The following is a 10,393-nucleotide window of genomic DNA, read 5'->3' as shown; positions in this document are numbered from 1 at the left end:
AATGAAGAATCTGCTTGCATTTTTGGAGACCTGGGTTCAATCCCTGGGTCAGGAAGATCCCCCTGGAGAAGGGCGTGGCAATCCACTCCACTATTCTTGCCTGGAGAATTCCATGGCCAGAGGAGCCTGGCAAGCTACAATCAATGAAGTTGCAGAATCAGACATGACTAAGTGATTAACACTATGGTCCACTATGGTCTAAGTAGAAAAGTTTCTTAGTTTTATTTATGAAACATCCTGTTTGGCTAATTAGGAATTCCACATCCTATTGAGGTGCATATTCTCTAACCCACCCTGGACCACAAAGTAGCCAACCCAATCCAGTGGAGAGTGGAGGAGTGTCTGGGGGAAACAGTGTGAGGAATTCCTGCCCCGCCTTCACAGGGCCAACAGTCACCAGGCCCTGCAAGCTCTGTCTCATCACTCACATGCATCCTGTAGCCCAACACACAGGGCTCCTCATACCCGCTAGCATCACAGATGGAGACCTGAGGCCACGGGGCTTGGGCATCTTCCCAAGACCACGTGTGTGCTAGTGAGGGCCAGGGTGGGCTCAGAGCTCTGATCTCAACTTCTCTGGAGCCCCCGCCCTTCCCGCCCACCCCAGGCCACAGCCTGCCCTTCCAACTTCTCATGCCTTCCTCTTCTTAGTGCTACACGATGCCTCTGAGGTGACAAAAAGCAGGCCCACAGAAGGAAGGGGACAAGGAGAATCAGAAGCACCATGGGGCTGCTCTGTGGTTTGCTGAGAACTGACTCTGCTGGGGGCCGGCATCCTTGTCCAGTCCAAACACCTGCGTGAGGGCAGCACCCTGTCCCTGCTCTGCCATGGGGCCTCCTGCCCAATGGAACCTGCCAGGCTGACCAGCTTCTCACCAATCAGGAGGGAGGGAGAGCCTGACTGTATGGTTCCAGTGCCCACTGGGATAAGGCCCTACAGGAGTCTCCTCTGATACAGAAGGGAAGGGAACACAGGTGGACCCCCAAGGCTCCAGGTCTCTGCAGCTGCAGCAAGGGAGGGGAGCAGGTGGAGGGACTTTGGTCTGGGGACATCGACATGTAGATGCCAAGCACAGGGGCAGGAAAGTGAGGGTGAGAAAAGCAGGTCTTGGATGCCATGAGAGCTTGTGTGTGCACAACACAAGTGTCCCAAGCCACGGCTGACAAAGATCCCCTTGGTGACACCCAAACCCACTTCCAGGACCCGGGTGCTTCCTGGAGAAGGGGGACCAGAAAAAGCAGCTCCCTCAGGGCTCAGGGCATGAGGAGGGGCCCCAAGCATGAAAGGGAGCAAGAAAGACCACCTAGCCAGGCTGCCCACAGATGCCATGACCTTCCGTCCCCTTCCGAGGAGCCACCAGGGGACCCTACCAATGTTTACAGCCTGCAGAGTCATGTCCCAGTCAGATGAACTGACCAGATGCAAAGACTTGTCAACCTGCTTAGAAGCAGAAAGGCCACAGAGAAGCCCAAGTCGAAACCTGGAGCTCATCCAGGCCACCAGTCCTTAGGCAGAAAGGCCCCTGGGAGAGCTTCTTCCACACCCTCTTAGATCTCCCCTTTCAGACACCAGGGACTGGCCCTCACACAGGGCAAATGACCTTGCTACTGGCAGAGGTGGGAGACAGTGCCCTGGGGCCTTGGAATACGGGCCTTTCCAAGGTGCCAGTCTGTACCCTACACAGTGATTTTCAAGAACTGTGGCCCACACCCAGCCTCTCATCCTTTTTCAAATACAGGTAGACTGGGGCTTCCTTTGGTCACATATAGCTCAACAGTCAGACATGTCCCTGGGAGTGAGTGTGTGTAAAGCAGGGCCCTTGAAAAACACCTAACCCATGAGCCAACAAAATCATATGATGGACCTGTCATCTGGGTAACTGAGAACAGGTCCACAGTGGTGGTGGGAACAGGGGCAGGGGCAGGAAAGATCAGAGCTGGCCTCGAAGAGGACCAGTGAAGTGCTTGTTTTCAACAGAACAGGCTGTACCTTGAGCCTCCAGTCAAGTACTTCAAAGGTTAGTTATCCAAATAGACTCAAGTTGGACGTGGGCAGCCAGGACTGCAGGTAGCAGAAGCCCAAGCACGCCACTGACAAAAGGAAACAGGGCTTTCAAAGCAGCCTCCAAGGAGTCTGAATCTGAGGATCTGGGGAGGGGAAAAGCACATGCAGGTGTTCCCAAAGTGAACGCTCTAGGGCCACCAGAGCGGTGTTTATGGAAAAATTGGAAACTGAAGGCAACAGCGTGTGATCTGAAGTGGGATGATGCCTGGGGGTGGGCCGATTGCGGGAGGCTGTAAGCTCAGTGGAGCACCTGGCTTTGCCCTCCCATATGACATCCTGGGGAATCTATGTCTCAGGTGCTTGGGAACAGTCAAGTGGAATATGAGGTCACTCCACTGTGCTCAACCACAGCCCTCCTGTGGGGAGAGCTCGACCTGGGGGGCGGTGGGGGCAGGACAACAGGAATCTGACTTTGGGGCCAACTGAGTGGGACCAACCAGCCAGCAGCATCAGCCAGAAGACAACAAAGCCAGAAGGGAAAAAGGATGGGAGGGGGGCATCAACTCAGGCAGAGCTAATCAGCCCACTATGGACCCCATCTTCAGGGAGGGACAGTCACCAGGGGCCCATCTGACCCCTGGGATCTCTCTTGGTGGTAGCAGACCTAGGACTTGCCAGGGCCTAGACCTTCAGCAGAATCCAGCCACAAGCCTGCATGTTGCTAGTGAGGGGAGTGGAGACAGGGGAACATTTGACAACCCATCCCGGGTCTGGCCCCCTGAAACAAGGCAACTGGCAGCAGATGGGAGCCTTTGTAGGCAACCTGAAACCTACGCTTCTGTGCTTTCAGACAAGAGACAAGCTGGGGATCCCATCTCTGTCCCCAGACTGCCTCCCCCACACTGGGCCAAGGCTACCTCTCCACATCACCTCTGTGACATAATGAAACAATTAAGGAAGCTGACCACTTAATTGGCTGCCTGTCCCATGACCCAGATTCTAGACTCTCCAGAGAGCTTTTTTGGGGCACCCCAACCCTGGTCTGAGGCCCTTCTGCCCCGAGTATTCAATGCTTGGGTAGAGAATGCTCCTGAGCTAAACTGACTCCATGGCTAGTCAGAGTTCTCAGGAGGCATGGGCAGACCTGCTGGCCCCATCAACTGACAGGGAGCCCACAGCAGGGGACCCCCATGATTACTCCCCGGTTCCAAACGTGGATTCAAGGGAGGCTTTGGAGAAGCAGGGTGACCAACCTGAGAGCCCAGACCCGGGCTCCCAAGTATACTTGACCCCACAGGGCCCCAACCCAGAAATGGTCAACAAGGAAGATAACAACACCATCCTTGGGCTGTCCTTCCCCAGGAAGCTCTGGATGTTCATGGAGGATGTGGCCTTCACCTCTGTGCACTGCAGCGACAAGGGAGACACTGTGGTCATTGAGGCAAATCTCTTCCAGACGGCTGTCCTCCAGCTCAGGGGTGCAGACCAGATCTTCAAGACAGACAGCATCAAGAGCTTCATCCGTGAAATGAACCTGTATGGGTTCAGTAAAATCTGCCCTTCGAGGTGCTCTGCAGGGAAGAAGAAGCTGATGGTAAGGTAGAAAGCCCTCCTGGGGAGACTAGACTAGATGAGCTGAGTGCTGGACAGGTTTCATTTCCCAGAAGAACATTGTTATCATGAGAGGGTAGTTAAGGAAAAAGGAGGAAGCAGGGTCTGTCATGTTCCACCACCCCCCTTAGACAGGATCCACAGGGGTGACTCCAGACGCTGCAGGGCCACTTGATGCCAGGGACCACCAGTAACACCTTAAGTGAGGCTGGTCCCAGGGGAGCTCTAGGGAGCAGCGTGCTAGGGCCTCATAATCTGCCAGGAATGAAGAGACCTTGTCTCCATACTTAGGCATGGCCAGGATGGTGGTAGGGAGGAGGGTGGTGAGGAAGGCTCTTCTCGCCCTTGCTGTCTAAAGTAATTCATTTCCTTTCATATCTATCACAACTTCAACTTTCAGAGAGACAAGCCTCTCCTCCGCAGAACATCCGGAGGAATGGTGACCCTCAGCCCACCACCAGTGCAACAACCACCCCAAACAGAAAGAAGCGAGCGGTGGAGACCAGATGCTCTCCTCGATTCCATCATGAGTTCACCCAAGAGACAGACAAGAACGCCCAGAATGGAACCCCAGAAACCCCCAGCCTGCACTCATTTCTGTTCTCTGGCCTTTGATCTGTGAGCAATCAAGCCAGGTGGGCCAGGGGAAACCATCTCCCCAGTGAGCAGGGTGGCCCCAGTGATGAGGGCATGTCCAGCAATGCCACGTCTGTACCCCTGGCTACTGCTGGAAGGGAGGGAGCAGGGGAACTGACTGACAGCCCCCTGGAGTACCCAAGTTACAATTTGGTGATGGCTGTGTACAAGACCTTTTACTCCACCATGATGGCAGCCCTTTCAGTCATGGCCCCAGATGAGGCCTCTGAGGTGGAGGAGTAGCAGGGAGAGTCCTCAGATTACAAGGGTGCCCTCCATGAGCAACTCAAGCACAAACAAAATTCCTGAGCTTCCAGATCCCTAGGGACACTCAAAATCACTCTCTTGTAATAAAAAAATTGATTTATGTTCTAATAAATTAAAGTGAAACTGTGGGAGTAAAGTATCAAACGAGAACTGCGAGTCTGTGTTCTTTATATTTGTCCATGTGATTCACACTGCACAGGATGAGCCCAATGAGGCTGCAAGCACATGCCCCAGGCAGGCTTCAGTCTGGTCCCCATGGTCCCTTTTTTCTGAAGCAGCAGTATTTCACATGCTCAGCCAAGAGTGTGGTTGCTGAGTTGAGTGCAGAGGCCAGCACAGGATGGGCTTGTTCTTGGACCTTGGTTCCTGACAGTGGGGGTGTCACTTTCCATGAGTCATGCATCCTGAAGCGGAAGGTGCTCCTCAAGGATCCCCCAATGATACCACAAATTTCTGATCAGCAGCTGAGCATCTCCAACTCTCGATCCATGGCCCTCCCTAAGATGCTCAGCAGAAAATAGGGTCACTCACCCCACCCGCCAAGAGCGTTGCAAATGCATGACCCCAAACCAAAAGATAAGTACAAGGTTCCCACAAGGTGAACACCAGCCCTTCTTGCTCTGCCCTCACAGCTATATTGACAAGCCTGTGTTTGGATGTGATGCGTACAGGCAGCGTGTCCAACATGCAGGCCTTGTCTTGGCTCACAAGACAGTTTACAGAAGGACAAGGGTCACCTGAAAGGACACACTGCGGCCTGTTTCTGGGCCTGCGGGCCTCTCTGCCAGCCCGAGGCCTCGCTGTCTGCTTATGCTCAGCCTGCCCCCAGCCTTCCCCCATTACTCCCTGGGCACTGTTTGGGCCAGAACAGAGAGGGGAAAACACTAACTGATTTCCTAACAACACGTTTCTCTCAACCATCCAGATCCAGCAGAGCCAAAGTTAGTGGCAACGCTAGCATTCTGCAAAGGTCAAAGGCCCAGAAACTCTCACTGAGTCCAGAGCAGCACCACATGAGGGGAGTCCCTGCCCCGGGCCCCACACCAAGTGGGCACCACAGGGCATGACTGATTCAAGCAGAACCAGATGAGCATGTCCAGGGTGGGGTGGTAACTCAGGGTGTCACCATGTGCTGATCTCTCAGTCACCTCCCTTTTGAGAGCCCAGTCTGGACAGGACTCCTGCCCAAAGGGGTTCAGGTGCTAGGGGATGTCCACCTGGAAGATGTCCCTCCCACCCCTCCCTGGCAAGGCCTGCAAAAGCCAGCGGGATTTGGCGAGCACAGTCATTTACTTCTGTCGCAGGTCGGGTAGCAGGGCTTGAATCTCCAGCTCTTCCAGCTCGTCGGGACCTAGGTTTTCTGGGCATAGCAAAGTTTCCCCAGTGTCTGCAAGACCTGTGTGCAAAGATAGGAGACAGAAAGAGAACAGGGTCATTCAAAGCCGTGCCTCCTAGAGACGAAGACCGTATCATGGAGGGGACATGAGGTGAATTGGGTCCTCTGGCTGAGCAATTCAGACTGGCTCACCTTGGCAAAGGGAATTCAGGGCAAGACCAAGCGAGGGAGGGAGCAAAATGAAACGGAGAGGCCTGGTGCTCCAGGAACCCACCAGGCCATGGGGAGCTCTCAGTCTGCCCACTGAAGGCCGCAGGGACAGAGCAGGAGGGCCCCGGTGGGGAGCCTGTGAACATCAGGTCCCCAAACGTTTTGCCAGCAGACAGGTGTTGCTGTGGGGCCTCACCACTGGGGAGTCAGGGGACTTGCTCAGGCCCGGCCGCAGGCAGTGCGGGTGGAACTGCCTGGGTTCCCAGGCTGGGTGCTGTACTGCCTCTCATGGTCTCTGCTGGACACACACATGTGGGGACACACATACACACACACGTGGAGACACACACACACACACGTGGGGACACACAAACACGTGGGGACACACACACACATGTGGGGACACACACGTGGTGACACACACACACACACATGGGACACACACACACACACACGTGGGGAAACACACACACACATGTGGGGTCACACACACACACACACAGAGGCAAGTGCCACGTACAGACCTGGATGTGCCTCTGCCTAAGAGCACAAATGGGGACTGAGGCCCAGAGTGGTGGTCAGGGAACCCAGCCACCGTCTCCCAGCCCAGGAACCCTCTCTGTCCCTCTGAAGAACCCTCAGTCCCCCCTACACCCCACCAACTGGTTCAACAGAAAACAAATGATCACAACCTGGCTGAGATCCAGGGCAGCACCGCAGCCAGGCAGTGCAGGGCCGGGCATCACTTGCCCACAATCACTGTGCAGCCAAACTTGTCCCCATCCCACAGCAAGGCCTGGATCTGGGCGGGGCTCATCCCCAACCTCTTCTTCAGCAGCTCCCACCAGGCCACGAACTCCCAGTCCCTGGTGCACCATGTGGATGGCCAGGGTACAGTGCTGGGTCTACATAGCATGGGCCACCATTCTATCTCCAGGGTCTTGACACTCTTTAAGACGAAACCTGCAAAATACTGTCAGAAGGACAGACAGCTAAACTTCATCTCCCAGGGCTCCCAGGGCTCCCAGGGCTCCCAGGGCCTCTTGTTGCTGCAGATATACAGAACCACAAAGGTCTGGAGCTTGATACAGCAGTCTCCAAGCTCACAGCCCTGGGCTGGACCTCAGCCCTATGAACCTGAGGTTCCTCCAAGCCTGCTGACACAAAATGGGGGATGGTGGTCAGAGAGGGCTGACTCCTTCCATCTGTCTCCACATGGTCTGCTGACAGGTGGATGGTGACCCAGAGGACACATCCATCACATGGAGACAGTGGGGAGGTCAGGAAGGAGGACGAGACAGCAGGAGAGAGGCACATGGTGAGTTCCAAGACAGAGGGCTCCAAAACACTGGGAGCATTGAGGAGGGAGGGCAAGCCCCTGGCTTCACAGCCCAGAGGCTGGGCTCTGGTCCTCTCCCAGCACAGACAGGCACTGTCCTGGTCTTGACTTCCCCCACCCAGGCCACCACCCAACCCCTCGGCTCCCGGCCCCATCCCTGCCCATGCTCTGGAGATCCCCCATCTCAGCCCAGGGCTACTGAGGGCAGTTCCATGCTAACCAATCAGGCCTTGGCCCTGGGGCTGCCCTGGACCTCAGACGGCCCTGCCAGGTGTCTTCCCCATGCCTTTGGGAGCCACCTTCCTCCAAACCCTTCACACACCCTGGCCTCCACTGACAGCTGATGCCACAGCTCTCGCCCAGAACCTCGAGAAAGAACAAAGGAGTGCAGGGACTACTGGGACGGGCACACTCTGTGTCATCACCAGGGCCTGGGACTGCACCACACAGGGGTCACAGAATTCAAACCTCAAATAATCTGCTAGGTTACTATCACCTCATTCCATGGCTGGGGAGATGCTGAGAGATAGAAAGATAGCCCTTAACTGCAGGGGGCCTGACCACACCTCCAATCTCCCTTCTTTTCATTTACCTGGAGAGGAGTCCCTGTTTACTGGAGGGGGTTGGAGTCAGAGAAGCAGAGCCACAGGCCTGAACCTTAGCATGGTCTCAGCACCTCCGAGGGAGCCTCTGTTTCCACATGGCTGTGAGGACGAGGACAAGGTCCCAGAGGAACCCAGCCCAGGGCCTCCCAGGCCTTTCCTTCATTGAACACAGCAGAGCCACAGTTATCACAGGTCCATGAGGTCCCATGAGTTCTGGTTCCTACCCTGGTGGCCTGCTCTCCTCACCTCTGGATTCACCACCAGTAGCCATGAAGGTCATCCTTCCATACTTGTAACATTCCAGTGTCTTCCTCCCTCAAAGCCTTTGTAGGGTATGAGGAGACACATCATGCCCCTCAGAGTCAGGTGTTGGAATCTCAATTGCAAGTACCTCAGTGTGACACTACAGACAAAGGAAAGGTCTTCACAGAGCTGATGGAGGTCACCTGAGCCGATTATGATGGACCCTCTTCTTACAGGATGCCTGGCCCCATATGAAGGACACATTTACAGACAGACAGGCAGGCACACAGGAGAACTCCGGGTGAAGAGGAAGGCAGAGCTCTCCAAGCCCAGACGCTCCCACCATGGCCAGCAATGACCTGGAAGTGAGGTGGTAGAGATGGGACAGACTCTCCCCACAGCTCTCATGAGAGCCAAAGTCAGCTGACACCTCAACCTTGGCTCCTAGCCTCTTGAACCAACACAGTTCACAGGTTGAGCCACCCAGCCTGTGTCACCCTGACACAAAAGCCGTTCTCCAAAGAAGACCCTTTATCCAAAGAGGACACAGATGGCCAACAGGCACTTGAAAAGATGCTCAACATTCTTAATTATTAGACAAATTCAAATCAAAACTCCAATGAAGTATCACCTTATACTGGTCAGAAAGGCCATCATCAATAAAACCTATGAAGAATAAATGCTGGAGAGTGTGCAGAGAAAAGGGAACACTTGTACACTGTTGGTGAAAACATAAATCGGAACAGTCAATATGAAGAACAGTATGGAGGATCATTAAGCAACAACAAACAGAACTACCATATGATCTAGCAATCCCACTCCTGACTATATACCTGGAAAAGGCAAAAACTCTAATATGAAAAGATATATGCACCCCAATATTCATTGCAACACTATCTACAACAGGCAAGATATGGAAACATGCTAAATGTCCATCAACAGATGACTGGATAAAGAAGATGTGGTGCACACACACACACACACACACACACACACACACACACACACACACACACACACACACACAGAGGAATACTTCTCAGCCATGAAAAATAACCAAGTAATACCATCTGTGGCAACATGGATGGACCTAAAGATTATCGTATTAAGTGAAGTAAGTCAGAAAGAGAAAGACAAATAATCTGTGATATCACTTATATGTGGAAAAAAAGGATGATACAAATGAAATTATTTACAAAGCAGAAACAGACTCAGAGAACAACTTATGGTTACCAAAGGGGAAAAGCAGGGGAAGGGATAAATTAGGAGTTTGGGATTAACAGATACACACTACTGTGTATAAAATAGTACCACTGTGGTGCTGCAGAAGACTTTGAGAGTCCCTTGGACAGCAAGGAGACCAAGCCAGTCAATCCTAGAGGAAATCAACCCTGAATATCCATTGAAAGGACTAATGCTAAAGCTGAAGCTCCAATACTTTGGTCACCTGATGGGAAGAGCTGACTCCCCTGGCCCTTGTCCTCTCCCCGCCTGAGTCCTTGCTCTTCATACCAAGTCCCCAGTCTCTCACAGACCCAGATGTCAGGAAGTCAGCACAGGCCGAGTGTGCTCTTCTCACCCCAGGGGCTCCCAGGGATGCCGACAGGGGTGGGGATCTGTGGGGTTCCATCAGTCCTCCCTCAGGGTCCTGTCAGTCCTCCTCAAGGACCTCATCTTGTCTCTGGGTAGGACTTTGGATTCTCTCCTGTCCCCTACTAAGGCCCCAGCCCTTACACCAGGACACCAGTCTCTCAGAGACAAGGAAGATGGGAAGTCAGCCCCCTATACCAGGTCCCCAGTCTCTCTGACACCTGGATGTCAGGAAATGCAGCATGTGTTCATCTGCCCTATGTCTTCCCAGAGCCCACTCTGCTCTTGGGTCCAAGGTCCCCTCAGTGTCTTCACCTTGACTCTCAAAAGAACTAAGATCTTCCCCTCTGCCCATCTGAGGCCCTGCCCCTTCTCACATTTGCCTAATGTCTCTGAGACATGGATGTGGAAGTCAAAACAGGCTACCAAGTGCTCATCCCACCACAAGAGTCGCCCAGGGCTGACAGCAGGGTCAGGGATCTGTGGGGTTCCTTATATCCTCCCTCAGGGACCTGATCTTGAGCCCTGGAGAACCTGGGAATGCCCACCTT

General features: G+C 53.8%; 1 pseudogene; it reads left to right on the top strand.

The window, feature by feature from the left end:
- The first annotated feature begins 3,113 nt into the window (after positions 1-3,113).
- Positions 3,114-4,561, top strand: LOC133052947 (heat shock transcription factor, X-linked member 3-like; annotated as a pseudogene).
- The last annotated feature ends 5,832 nt before the right edge of the window (positions 4,562-10,393 follow it).

This window comes from Dama dama, chromosome X, assembly GCF_033118175.1.
Source record: "Dama dama isolate Ldn47 chromosome X, ASM3311817v1, whole genome shotgun sequence".
NCBI lineage: Eukaryota > Metazoa > Chordata > Mammalia > Artiodactyla > Cervidae > Dama > Dama dama.
The sequence above is the reverse complement of the archived record's forward strand: the minus strand, read 5'-3'. Positions and strand labels throughout refer to the sequence as shown.